Consider the following 15,316-nt stretch of genomic DNA (forward strand, 5'->3'; position numbering starts at 1 on the left):
GCAACGGAACGGTGAAGACTCCCCGCCACTACACCACAAAGAAAAGTGCTACGGTACTACGTTGGGGAGAAGCGTACCGCCTCAGCATCGTCTTCTTCTTCGCTCATCGCACGTCTGCCATCTGCCACAAATTCTCCAAGGGATCGGAACTCCAGCGCCACTCATACCCCACCGTGCATGACGTTTTGTGCCTTTTTCTTTGTCGATTTATAACTTTCCTTCTATGTATCCTATACTCATAAAGTTAATGTGAAATTAAAGAACCCGTTTTTTCACGATACTTTAATGTCTGAATATTACGACTGTTGTTCGTTGTTTCTTCATTATTTAGCTTTGAACAGACCACACTTTCTGATAAAAAGGTGATTTCTAGAGTTATCACGTACCATCGCCTACGATAGTTTACGTGAACGGTCGGTTGAATATGATTAATTAAAAAGGTAAGCAGCAAATTGTACAGATGCTGTATATCTTTAAATAAAAAAAATGAAGCTTAAAATTGTACGATTTCATTGTGTTTTGAAAATGGAATCACTTCAACTAAGCAAACTTACGAGGCATTAAAGTACAGAGCATTCTTCAATATTACATTTTCCAGAATTTCTATATCGATATATTATACGTGAAGAATGTTAATAGACCTCAAACTTCTCCTTTTCAGTTGAGGCAAGTTGCAGTTTCTTAATATAAAAAAAAACAGACTGCGACACGTGTTTAACAATTGCTTCATGCGAATTTGACGTCATGTGCCGCTTAGAAGGCCACGTGAAAGTCTTAAAAAGCGCCAGATATCTGGGTGTCAGATGCATGGATGCCCGCATTGACCGAGCCAGGGATATCAGGACAACAAGCGCGAGGCTGCGGGTGCACCAGAGCAATGACCACCCTGGTGAAAAAGCGACTTGTATGAGAAATTTCTTGTGTAAAATAAGCACATATAAATCATGCAAGATACACCATCACAACCATATAGACGCTTTACACACGCGCCAAATTACAGCCGCCATTGCTGACCTTCTCATGTCTTACCGAGATGCCGAGCAAATGAAACGGTATTTGGCGATCCTCTACAAAGGCCGATGCTTTAGAAAAGGACACAGTTGAATCTAATATGGCAATAACCTGGCCTGCTATGCTAATGATGAAGTGAAATAAACGAAATAAAAGGAAACAAAAACTGAAGGTCAGTTATGGCGGCGCCCATGCACAGCTGCTGCAAAGCGTCTATAAGAACTATAAAAGAATATATTTAAAGATATTAGAACTATCTCAGATTGCAAGTTTCTACAAGAGGACATAAACTCATTTAGCAAATGGTGTTCACTGAACGGTCTCCTACTAAACAGCTCGAAAACCAAGGTCATGTCCTATAGTCGCAAAACGCAAATGACGTGTTTCCCTTACAGTGTTCGCTCAGACGTATTGTGCCGTTCTAGTGAAGTGCGGGACTTGGGAGTGCTTTTTGACTCCTCCTTGAGATTCGATAGCCATGTGGCTCGTATAAGTACCTGCGCCTTGCGCGCGCTCGGTATCGTTTGTCGAACGACTAGAGTATTTAAAAACCCCTCAACGTTTGTAACCCTGTACTGCTCTTTGACAAGGTCTCAACTCGAATATGCATCTCCTGTATGGAATGGCAGTTGTAAAACTACCCTCCTAAGGCTGGAGCGAGTGCAAAACAAATATTTATCTATTGATCGATATCGATATCTGCGAGATGAAACATCTCTATCAAAGGGTAACAATGTATTGGACGTCCTACAAATGAACAGTTTATATCACCGTCGAGAAAAGGCAGATCTGGTTTTCCTTTTCAAAGTCCTTCATGGTATGGCCGACTGTTCAGAACTGCTCTCACAGATATCTTTGCGAGTTCCTCGGACAGCGACCCGTTTGACAACGTCTTTTTACTCTCCTCGAACGTTAAATATCTTGGACCCGATGTTTCGTATGTGTCGGGCGTATAATGGCGTTGGAAGTGATCTTGATATTTTTTGTGTGACTGAATTTGTCAGATCTCTCAGATTCTTGTATGGGTCTCTCTGAACCTGTCGGTGATTGTGATGTTATTATATATTATTTTGAGAAGGTATATTCGTTGTTGTGGTAGTCTTCCTACTCTGCGTTCGGACCCTGTGTTCCGTTCTTTCCTTGTTGTGTATATCGTATCTTTGTGTCAGCATGCGTTATATGTATCATATCTTTTACTCAATGTTTTGAGTTTTTTATGTTTTTTTCCTACTTTTTTGTAGTGTGTAAGTTTCGGTGTGCCAGCACCAAGACCGCATGATCGTTCCTGGACACCTAATAAAAATTATTCTTGATTCTTGATTCTTGATAAGAACACATAAGAACAATATAAGAAACTAATAAATACTTCTCACAAGTTTCTTATATGATTCTTATATGTTCTTATATATCTTATAAATTTCTGATATGGTTTTTATATGGCTTTTATATGTTCTTATGTATCTTTTATGATTCATATGTGTTTATTGGACACTAAAATTTCTCATATAAATAAGATTTTCAATACGGCACACTTGCTTTTGCGCGCGTTTTGCTGTGCTTCAGTACACATGCTTGACGTGATCCAAATAAAATGCTCGCCATGAAAGGGATTCCGCCAGTTGAAATACGGCAACGTATGCAAAAACAATTAAATGTCTTTATCAATTGCGGAAATCATTTTCGCAGTCAAGCTAGGCTTGTTGGAATGGTTCGACATTTTTGTTTTACAGCAACCTTGGTGGTTTTTAAGTGGCAATGATATTAAAACAAAACATAAAAACTTCTGAGTAGCTCTGAGCCAATGCGCTAGACTATGAATCGTTATCGGTCGGATTTTAATACCGAACGAGGTGCCCGCGACCTGACGGAGGCCAATCTGAGATTTCGGTTGCACGTGAAAAGATCTACAAATAATCAAAATAAACCCGCGATTTTTTTTTTTTTGACTATTGCGTGTTAGATGATTTTTGTTTGTGTGGCTTGTGAAGCCTTGAGATCTGAATATTTGCTTCGCTTTAGCTTAGTTCAGAGAGCAGTCAACGCTGCGGGCTGATGAAGCCCATGAAGCGGCGCCAAGAGCGCGAGGTCATGCAGTTCGTTCTCTTTCGTTGTCAAGTAAGAAATATGAAAAAAAGGCAAAACAAGAACGATTAACGGACGCGAGAAAATTGCGAACACCCTCCATTTGCTTGGCGAAGGCAAAACGATGTTTTCCCCCATATCGGAAGTTATGGGGGAAATAATCTATAGTACTGGGAAAGCCAAGGGCGCGAGTACGTGGTCTTTGAAAGAGGTTAAAGTCCGGTTCACACACCTTCCTTGTTTCCGTTCGCATGCCACCGGAACGACCATAACCACTAAGTCACCGGGACTATTGTTCGCCATACACAGCATGAAAAGCGATGCAAGGAGTATACTTCGCGGAGCGATTCATGAGTCACGGCTGTTGCGGTGTTTTGGTCGTTACGGCTGTCTCGGTTGCATACGAACGCAACCGTTGCACATGTGTGAACGAGCCTTAATTTCACAGAGCGCACGACGGCTCTGCCCAGATCATCGCGCTCGTTCGTCCCCGTGCCTGTCGTGAACTCTGCGAGTCTTGCCCATGCTCACACCTCTCCCTCCATCTTCAGAATTCGGCGCCCCTTGCACTGGCTTGCACCCAATGAGGGTGATAAACATTGCGATGCGTCGTCCGCTCGCGATACTGGTGAGAGTAGAATATCCCCCACAGGATGTCTTCAGAGTTGGTAATGCACCATTTTGTAATGCAAATTAAAAAAAAAAAAAAAAAGATCAAATTTGGGGAACGTACTTTGCAGTCGGGAGTTCTACTTTCCAGGGAAAGCACAAAACAAAATAATTTAAGTACAGTACCAGTACGTGCTCAGAGAATGTACTTCAAGTAAAGTAGAAGCTTTCTAAACCTGCTTTAAGGAGTACATTGAGCACAATGTTTTAAACTACTTCTCGCCACTTGTGTTTCTTAGACGCGTTTCAAGCAAAGGTAGTAGTACCTGTAAACAAACAAACACGAATATTTCTCGTGCAGTCGCATGTGTTTTGTTGGAGTTCCTTTTTCTTTTCAGCGCCTCAGGTTCTGCAGCCCCGCCCTGAAATGGGTCGTGTGTGTTCAATGCATCGAAAGGCTGAAAGACGCCAAGAAGAGATAGGGAAGGTGCGGGGACTTGAGCTTCGGAATACGTGCCCAACTGCTGCAGCGGCAGAGATAGCGGGCACACACTCTGAAAGGTGTATTTTTGTTTCTGCTGATGCAATGTTTTATTTCTAGATTTCTTTTGCATCGCACCGCGCATTGCATTTTTTGTTTTTTAGAGTATTGTACCGCGCAGCTATGTGGTAAAAAATAAGATATCTTTTTGTTTCTTCACTACTTTAAACCTAACGGTTAGCTGACTTGAATTTCGCGATCGCTGGTGAGGTACGTGTCACACGCTAGGTCACTATAATATCGCTTCTTTTATTTTTTCTATATACACTACGTGCATATTCTTGCTCTTTTTTTTTCACAATATTGCTCTCCAGAAATGGATTCTTTGCTATCGCTTGTGTTAATATCGTGGTGGCACACTGACAAACTTTTGGGAGCAACAAAATTACAAAATAAAAAAAATTAATTGAGGAGCACTTGTTGCACCGAAATCAACCAAATACCACTCACAGGTTTCGCTTGTTTAAAGGTTCAGTAAGGTCAATTATTAAAAATTATCAAATAAATTTGACATTTCGAGCCATAAGCTAGGCCATATTCCGTATACACTCCAACATTGTTAAAATACCTCCTCATATATCTTGACGCAAACATAGCACGAAGTTGATGCGGCCAAGCCGGGCCATGATTGAAGCTGTTACTCCCTCCTGGGTCCTTCTTACTCCGTTCAAAAACTGAGATTTCACTTTCTCTTATTCTCAAAGGTAAGAACGTCGTTATGCTTGAAAAAATTCGGGTATGTGTATGTTTATACAGCCTAGAACTTGATCTGCCTCAACGGGCGACGAGTCTCCCAGCTGTAGATGAGCAACTTAGCCAGTGCAGTACAACCGCTAGCCTGGGGTCTTTATCGTGCATCACGCAGTAGTAATACACGACCGCACGCCGGTACAATGCTCATCCAGATCGAAACGGGCAGGGGTGAAGATTGAACCCAAGATCCTGGGCTCTGCAGCCCGAGCCTTCGCTCCACGTGCTCCGAGCCGGTGTGCGCTAGCCCTTTTCGGCCACCAATGCCCCGACGTCGTTATGCTTGATAACCGTCAAAGGTGACGTGTTAAAGCACTTGCTAGTGCTAACAATACAGGAAGTTAAAACTTCTTGAGATCTCTTACAACAAGAGGACACACTTACGCCCTTTATCCGGTTACCGTGAAATGATTGTGATTTACGTAAATTTTCAACTCTCTTCGCGCCTCATCCTTTCTTTATTGGCTCGAAAATCTTTTGACACTGTTATAAGCGGTCATTTATTCTAAATGGTACGTACATTAGATTTGCGAATACTGCCCAAACATTCGCTCTAGGGAAATGCAGTTCCAGGGTCACCTCACTGACGGCGCTAGCGTGCGGTTGTGTCCTCTAGTCACGAGAGATCCAAGAACTCGACCTTACACAAACGCAAGTATGTGAACCGGACTTTAGGAAGAAGGCGCTCAGCTGCCACGCGTTACGTGCAAGTCGTAAGCCCACCCTTTCATCTTCGCGGATTCCCTCGGCTCCCAAAAGTGGCCGTCCTTTGGAAGAACGTCGGTTTGGGGAAAGAAGGGATGGCGAGATAAATGCGGAGCGGCAGCGACACAAGCGGAAAGCGAAGTGCTGTTCCGTCACTCAAAGAGGCTTCACCTCCCAAGTACGGCATGGGGCTGCTCCTGGCTCCGACGAGACTTTTGGAGCAAGTACCACTCAAACATGTGAGTAATCTGACACGGCAAGTCCAAAGGGAAACATGTTGCTCCTCCGCAGAAGGCTGCGAGCAATCGAACACAGACGGGCAACAAAGGCGCGAGCGTGTCTCTCTTTCCCTGTGCTCCCTTGATCGTGACAGACGGCAAGGCTGAGGAAAAGACGGAAGGAGGAAAGTGTCGGCGCGAGTTTTTCGTCGGAACTCCGAAGCGTGTCGACATTGATCCCGGCATGGCTCGTTGCGCGAATGCTCTTTGAGCGGCGAAGTCGGGTGTATATTTGTCATTTTTCCTTTATTATTCCTTCAGGGCCCGAAGGCATTACAGAGGAAAGTGGGCGGTCGACACATAAAAGTAACATAGTTGAACGAGGCAAAAAATACAAAAACACGCACACACACAGAGCAAAAAAACACGCGCTACGCATCATCTGTTAAAAAGTTGGTAATAACATTTTTAAAATCAACAGTGTTAGTTATTGAGACTATGTGTGCGGGAAGGCGATTCCAATCAATGAATGTTTGGGGTAGAAACGATGCATTAAAAGTGGATGTGCTACAATGGGGAATCCCTACCTTTAGGTCATGGTCTACACGTGATGATATGTACGATGGTTCTAAAAACAATGCTTGACGGACAGCGGGGTTAGAGTAATAAATCTTGTGAAATAAACATAGATGAGATATTTTTCTTCGGAGAGAGAGATCAGGTAAGGAGAGGGACGATTTCATGGAAGTTACACTGGCTGTACGATGATAGTTCGGGAGTATGAAATGGGCAGAACGATTCTGAATAGATTCGACAGCTGATGCAAGGGTGATACCGGGGCTCCAGATAGAAGCTGCATATTCCAGTTTAGGACGAACTAGGGTTTTATAGAGAAGTTTTAACCAAAGACCTAAACAACGCCAACAGTAGCAGGGAAGTTGCGTTTTATTTAGATCGTAGATCAGAAAGGTCCAGCTTTTTTGTGTGCTTTGTTTTTGTGCACCTTTAACTTGACGCCGAACACGCTCGTTCTTTCGACACTACCATGTCAAGATGGTTCTATATTTGATTGTAATTTATACTTCACGCTTTGTTTTCGCGTTGACAGTGTGTGTCTGTGTTACTGGACGGAGAGGGAACTGGGGTCTTCTCTCGAAGTGGGCCTCTTGGGGGAGGGGGGAGGGGGGGGACGGGGGGGGGGGGGGGGGGGTCTCACTTTAATATCAGGTCTCACTTTAATAACTTTTTGGATTGATCTGGAGTTGATAATAAGCACAAAGTGACAACGGACTCAAGTTGACCCACACACGACATACGCACCGATATTTACTGATTTGTCAAGTTTACCATTGTTGTTATGTAACATATGTGTAAAGGAGAGCATTTGTGAAATGTTATTGGATGTTTCGTCACTAGTTATCGTTATTATCAGGTTTTATGTCCATGTTGTTCAATCCCGATATATTTATCAAGTTTTCATACTGTTTCCGCATGAAATGCTCCCGCTGTCCGATCAAATTTGTTCTGATAATTTTCCCAATTTGTGATACTTTTTTTAAGTTTTACTAAAAAAGATTCATGTATAATATTATATTCACCTTATCCAGCAAACTTCATAGAATGAAATAATCTTCAGAGAGCCTTCCATACTATTGTGGTTTCGTCATTGCTGCATAACAGAACAAACTCAAAGTGTTTTTCATAAACATAGACGCGTCCGAGCGCGTTCGAGTAACCCAGATGTTTTTTTTTTTTTTTAACTTTTGGGAGTTAGATTTGCAGTCGAGCAGCACCCCTCAACGCGGTAATAAACGAAAAGAGCTCCTGGAAGCGGGATTCAGAATTTGGGTTGAAAGGAAGAACGGAGGAGTGCCAAAGTCTTGAGAGACGTCGGCGCGTGGCTCAAAATAGAATATTAAGAGGCGGAAGAGCTGAAAGAGCCGCGTTCCATCTTCCAGGCACCGCCTCCGACCACTTTGGACGACTGAAATATGTTTGATGGGCAAAACGTCCACTTTCTAAGTCTCACACCTTTCTTATTATGTTTTAGTTTAAGAGATAAATAGAACGGGGTGTTGAGTCCGAACTATTTGTTTTTTTGGTTGTTGCCGAGAAATCAGCCAAAATCTTGAAAGGTTGTCCTTCATTCAAGGATTGCCTTTTTCATTTCTTGTCTCGCTTTAAAATTGCTGTGGGCTTCACTCTGCACGACCACTCTTTGCATGCGAGTCCCATATCTCATTATTATCTTGACCTACTGGAGCGATTTGTGGAGTTCAATCGTTCGGCAGTATACAAACCTTCAATGTTTGCATGAGATTAAAAAAGTCTAACATGAAACAAAGTTCATGAAATTTGATTTTCAATTTCAATCGGAAACGCACTAAAATATTACCGAGTTTTAGGCAACGGGTTTCTCAACTCCCATGCGATCAGTCCGCAGCCTAGTGACTGCCGCAAATCCGCCTTAGGTTCCATCACAAAAGTGTAGCCCGGCTCGCAGCTAGAGAGAAGATTCAACCGTGTACTTGGGAAGCTCGCGTTAAAAAAAAACATAATAAAAACCCTGTAAACTAAATATCTCTGAACGGTCGTTACATTTTAATTCGGCGTACAAAGATGTGGGCACCAAACCCTCTCGGGTTTATATTTTTTGTAAGCTAATGATATGTTTTCACTTCATAATGATTCAATATACTAACTTTTTCACTCTTCATCAGTCCTCAGTCCTGGAACAAATTTCTAGCCCTCATTTTGACTCCTGTGCGTCTACCTGGGGCTATGCCCACTATGCCTGGCAAAATCAAAGTTCTCAATTGCTAACGATGCTAGGCAACGCCTTCACCAGAAAATCGCGAATACAACAGCTGCGTTTTAGTGACGTTTTTATAACGTGAAATTGTTAAAAAGAAGAAAAACAAACGTGGGCTAAGACAGAAAAGAAATATGATCAAGAAGAAGATTCCAAACTTGAACATTTTAGGCTGGAAGACAAGGACGTAACAGGACACGTTTTTCTATTCGCCCACGGGATAGCGAGAAATTCGCATGTGTATATAAGTGCTGGCCAGTGCCACTGGGGGACGTTACGTCTGCGACGGGAAACACCGCCTTCTTTATGGCTGCGATTACGTTGGCCCGATACGGGGTCTCTCAACACAGGAACCGCTGGGATTACCGGGCGAAGATTCCGGGTGACGGCGCGCCAGCTGCGGGACCTTCGTGAGTGTGTTCGGTTCGGATTGGCCTCTGACGCTACTTGCGGATAATCAGGCCAAACCCTTTCCTGTGCCACTACGCCGCCGTGGGCAGTGTTCCGGTTTTACGTTCTGTACCATGTGTGGTATATCAAAAACGCGCTTGAACACGAACTTAGAGCCCTGACAACTTTAATACGGACATTAAACCATGTTTCTTTGTCAATGCAAATATAATGCGTGCTTCGAAAATATATTGACACAGTTGTATAATTCTGTAGAATTTCTACGATCTGTCAAGCTTTTCGATTCACCTCATTAAGATTCACCTGCCTGATTTTGTACAGGAGAATTTTAACCGGGCATTTTCTCAAATAACAGGGAGAAATGCCTGCCATGATCTCTTCCAACCGGTGACTTATTCAACTCGACTGTGGATTTAGTTTTGCTATTTTTTTACTTTTGAATATTTTATATTTATTGGGTGCATAAAATTATTTGGTAACTATCTTTGACCTGTGTTTTATACACTTAATAAGTAATATTGCTCCCCTTCTGTGGAAACAAGGGGGGGGGGGGGAAGTTCTTAACATCGAGCTTGGTAACTAAATGTATGCCAACATGTAAATAAAATATAATATCTTGATCGTCTATACGACAGTCCCCAGACCGTGAACAGTACTTAGTAATTCGTCAGTTTTGGAACCGTTAGCTAACACAAAAATATTTATGTCATCTATTATAGTTTTCTTTTATTGTCACCGGTTCCTGAAGAATTATGATTAATGTTACCCCTTGATATTTACTTGTATTTGTCGAGGATTTTATGTTATATTCCTTGTATTTTTACATTGCGTGACTCAGGGCAGTATTGTAACAACGCTATAAAAGAAGTGTCGTTACTGAGATCGTATCATTCTAGTCCTATTCATGATTAATTTTTATGGTATATAATAATATTATGCCGTTATTCATGCATACCCATGCCACAATATTCACCAGGCGCATTAGCAAAGCCCAACTTACGATATTCAAGCATTAATGGAGGACATATAAACAATATACTGCACGTTCTATTTATATTTGCTAATAAAACACGGTCATAGCTTACTACTAATAAAATGAGGGAAAATAAAAGTGGAGTTTCTGTTTTAGAAAACCGATTTCGAATGCCCAATATTTCTGAAGCATTCATTAATTACAGTATACGTAGAACATTTTTCATTACACATATCACATTGAATATATATTGAATAGAAATAACTAACCTTCAGCTTTTTTAACATATCAAGTTAATTAAAGTATCTTATATAAGTAACACATAAAACATTTCAAAATTTTGCAAAAATGATCAAGAAGACAGAGAATGACATATAAAAGATATTCCACAGTTTATAAAAAAATATTTCAATAAGAACAATGGGAACTATTTTGAAAGCATCACCAAAGAGTACTAGTGCAGTAGTTTGATAAGTGACAAAATGCCGAGCGGTCAAACATGCAATCTCCGACAGGCTAAAGAAAAGTAATTTCGCTTTGGTCGCCTCAATCCCTCTATAATTAAAAGAAAGAAGAAAATTCGCGAAGCTTTCAGTTTACATTCTTTTTTGGAATTCTGCCAACACATACTTTTTTTTTGTCAAAATTAGAAATTCGATCTTAAAATCACGTCTATTATACAGGAAGCGCTAGTGCACTGTGTCAAGCAGTCAAGCCAACTTCAAGTGCTTCCGGTTTGAAATTCCTCGCATGTACGAAGCTACGACACCGTGCCGAACTTCCTCGATTTCGATGAGCAACGGGAAGTATACGCAGCGACAAGCATGTCACTCTCAATATACGTTTAGGAGGAGGATACAGAAGCCAAACGACCTACAGGCGAGGCCTTTATAACACGCGGGCCCGAGGTCGTCTGAACTTTCCTTCCTCTTTTGTTTGCCCGTCATTGTGCCGCTGCCAACAAACACGCCGGCGAAAACAGAGCGGGCAAAGCCTTCATTAGCTTTCTTCTTCTTTTTTTTTTCCACCCGTTCCCCCGGCTTTTCTTTTTTTCTACACAACAAAACTAGCAGTCAACAGGAACTCTGAAAGTGGAGCTCAGATATCGATTTACCCACCGGTTTTGCCAGTTTATCTGCTTGTATACGCTAGAGAAAAGGCAGTTAAGAAAGAGCTATCTGAAATTATTAGCGAAATAGAACCCCCTTTCCCTTCCCATAAAAACAAACAAACAAACAAAAGAAAGAGCTGACAAGTTGGAAGTGCGCGGGCGAGTGTTCGCCGAAGCTCCCTTTCATACGAGATCTCCCGTTAACAGCTGCTAAGCGTCTTTGTTTTGCGCCGAAATTGCCGCCAGCGCAGAATCCCCAAACACGACTGCGTCTTTGGAGTTTTGCTGCCTCGGACCTTTTTTGAGGCTTTTATTTCTAAGTGCAGGCAATACGACAGACTGCCAGAGGCGGTTTGCTTGGACACAAAAACGGATCACAAAGGGAGTACATCAACGTTCTTCGTTTCTGTTTGCTTTCTTTGGCGGGCTGGGGCGCTTTCGATGTTCGAGCGCTGTCTGGGCATGTCCTTGCGTGCTGTCGGGGCACTCTTGGCGACGCAGCTGCTGGTTTTAAGTCAGCGACGTACGACCTGAAGCCCAGTGGTTTATGGAGATGCGCTCTTCGCTACTCAACTCCTCTGAACCGGCTCATTAGCGGGTACGGAGGACACGTGAAAAGGGAATTAAAACCGGCTTCTTTACGCGGCAGGGTTGACCCACTGACATGTTGCAGTCGGCTGGATCGCGGATAGGAGCCCGACGGTGGTAGCACCAGCGGCCATTGCTTGACATTGCACAATACACACAAATCTACGGGCAGAATGAAGAAATGAAAATTTTGAAGCTTGTGTGAACTCCCTTGTAAAAAAACGTTCATGAGGTTCGCTGGAATAGTAAGACAGAATTTGCAGTCGCCAGTAACTGTTGAGAAAGTAATTAAATCACCCAAACAGCGTCCCAATCTTTGTCCTTTGATTCCATTAACGGAATTCGTCTTCTCGATTGTCCCACATCGTTGTATTGCTTAAAAAAAAAACGCGTTTGCTTAAAATAGGTTGCAACACGAACACATGTTCTTATGATAATGTATCAACAAGAACAGCAGCAGCTCACCTCGCAAGTCTGCTGCTTTCTTTTCGTAGACTGTCGTTCTCCGGCTGTGTGGGAGCATAACGACAGCACACAACGCAGCAAGGATCACGGGAGCCCATCGCAGCTGTTCCTGGCTGCGACTATTGGCGGCCGTGGCGGCCTTTTATCTCGTGCTGCCAGCATAGAAACACGCCTCGGCTGGCAATGCACGTAGAGAATGTGGTGTGCAAACATCGTTATAGTCTTTTCACTTATGTTTCGTCATTAATGGATTACAAAGGGGATTCTGAATATCCCCCGACGAATTGTTTGTTACCGAACGCAGTTTGGGGGGTGACACAGTGCTCGTATTTAATTCGTGATCTAGAATCCGCTGAAGAAAAAAAAAAAACATAAACCGGTTTTATTTTCAATATTTTAGGCCAAAAAGCATACTTTGCTCTGTTTCTTCACCTGCTCCTTTAAGTTTGCCCCAACGTCAACTTCAATTAGCAAATTTGAAACACTTTCAAAAGACTCTGAGAGTACGTTTTCCTTTGGTGAATGACACGCACCTGTCATTCGTCTCCCTTTTTTTAGGTCGACCAATGCTTAGAAGTGACGGGCGGCTTTTTCATTGAGAAGCATCATTATTGGAGCAGGATACGAATTACCGTCCTGGTTGACTCGGATGGTTAGAGAAAGACACGAGCGTGTTGCGTGACTCCAATACAAAGAATCATCTTCTAATAGCCCCGCGGGAAGGAAGGAAACCAAAATGCCACTCCATGAAGGTTTAACATTCGATGCGTGAAAGAGAAGGAGAAACAAAAACCAATAAAAAAACAAAATAAAGGGAATGCGCTTAATTATTAAAATACGGGAAACGGTTTCGCGAACCGCTGTTCCACCAATCCACTCCGCGAGATCGTTGAATAATAAACATAAAAAACACAGCTTGACGGTGTTTTCGAACTAGCTTAAAGCTTGCACAAGTGTAGGAAACCAAGCGCTTTTTGTATCATCTTGTGCACCAACGGCGGCAAACCTAACATTCTGGAAAACCAACCCCTCGGGCAGAAAGGAAAAAATATTGACCGGTTGAACATTCCCTCTGAATCTTGTGGGCAAACATCGGCTAGTGAACAGCCGCAGGCGCTATACACTTATTTATTTTTCCGCTCGTGCACACTTGCCGCGAGCCAAAACGCAGACCTGAGTGACATTTCTTCAATTCTGGAGATTGGGGAGACAGATGAACAGGACAACACGAAGGAAAGGGCAACTCAGCCACAGGAAACCACGGACAGGACAACACGCAGCGGAGATTCGTATTGTCCTGTCCTGTTTCCCCACTTTCCAGGGTAAGCAAAAAGCTCGCCTGCATCCTTTCATTAACAGCTGAGTGGGAGTACCGCTCGGCTGGCCGCTTTGCTTTTGCACTTTTCAGGTACTATAAGGGTGCTGGTATTCAGCCGAAGCATCCCCCTCTTTTTTACATCTCACAGAAGCAGAAAATTATTCCAATAGACTACTTCAATATCCGTCACCGTGCTTGCTGCATTCTGGGAATTTGTAGGCCAGGAGCAGAGCGCGTATGGATTTTGCTCCCCACTGATTCTACAAAGCATGACGTGGCATTACGCCATGATGGGGCACTACGAGTTTTGGAATAAGTCTGTTTGTAACTGCTCGGACCCGTCTTGTATAAAGGGTAATTACTGGACGCCATATCTGAGGACACTCTTGACTGTGCAGGCAGAAAAAAAGCGCACACTTGCAGCTTCCCAAACAGGCAACCTTGATGGTGTGGAATAAATTTTGCAAAAGCACTGCAAAAGCTCGCGATCAGCACGTGCTGAGGAGCTATGCACTCAGTCATGGCCGCAAGTGAATACGTCCTACACCTTTTTATGGCAAACGCCACCAGGCGGTGCTCCAGTCATTTGCGTTTCAGGGAACTCCCAGTTAAAAAAAAAACATGAACAAAACCCATTTTAAGGTCGCTGCTTTAAATGTCGATGAAACCTTTGACCACCAATTCTCCAGGTGAACGCCAGAAGAACAAAGGGGTGCGAGATATCTTAAAATGTTTTGAATGTTTTTTTGATCCAACTTTCCTCTTCCAAGATGTTACATTTTACAGACGAAGGCCTTCGTTAAATCTCCAACTTTTTTGTCCGTATAGCATTTATGCTTTTACAGCACTGGTGACATAAACAAGCTTGACAGGTTTGCAAAGACAGAGCGAGAGGAAATCGCTTGGGACGCAAGCGGCACTTCTTGCTTGTAAACAGCAAAAGAGTCTATGCAGACTTGTACCGTACGCATTACAAGTAATCAAATTACTTGTAATCGATTACTTTTTGGAGTAATTTTGTAATCAGTTGATTACTTTTATTAGGCAGTAATCAGAAGAGTAATCTGATTACTTTTTGAAGTAATAAAATTACTTGTAACCGTTACAATTTGTCCACGGGACCCCCCCCCCCCCCCCGGCACACGCCTTTTTTTTATAAAATGACAAAAACAAAATTTGCTTTTTTCTTTCGAAAGGAGAAAAAGAAAGATTTTTACGGAGCTGTAAGAAACGAGGTCAATCTTTTTCTGTGTACAGTTTAGTGGAATGTCCGTTTTTTTTTTTTCGAGCTGGGACTGGGAGTGGGAAGCCCCAGGGAAGCCACAGTGCGTGACAAAGGCCATTCAGGGCGAAGTTTGAAGGAGCTGAATGTAGCTTTGTGAGTCCTTCGTTCAAACCAGCCCCCTCACGCACACGCACAGAGAAATAAAAAAAATAAAAAAAAAATCCTGCTTAGAGTACCTACTCGCAGCCCGTAGGAGAACAAGAACCGAAGATTGCCTAAAGCGGATGCAAAATATAACAAAGGCAGTTGAAATATTTGCCCATTTCCCCTACGTGGTCTTTGAGACAAGCAATGTTTCGAGTTGAGAAGTGGTCGGGGCGATCTCTTCCGCTAATGGATACTACATATGATCCGTTTCAAATCCTGGAGCTGCTGGTCTTTTGTATAACATGCGAGCTCATCCACATGTGAATAATAAAATGAGCGACGCAAACTCT

Source organism: Ixodes scapularis, unplaced genomic scaffold (assembly GCF_016920785.2).
Source record: "Ixodes scapularis isolate PalLabHiFi unplaced genomic scaffold, ASM1692078v2 PGA_scaffold45__5_contigs__length_3442486, whole genome shotgun sequence".
Lineage (NCBI taxonomy): Eukaryota > Metazoa > Arthropoda > Arachnida > Ixodida > Ixodidae > Ixodes > Ixodes scapularis.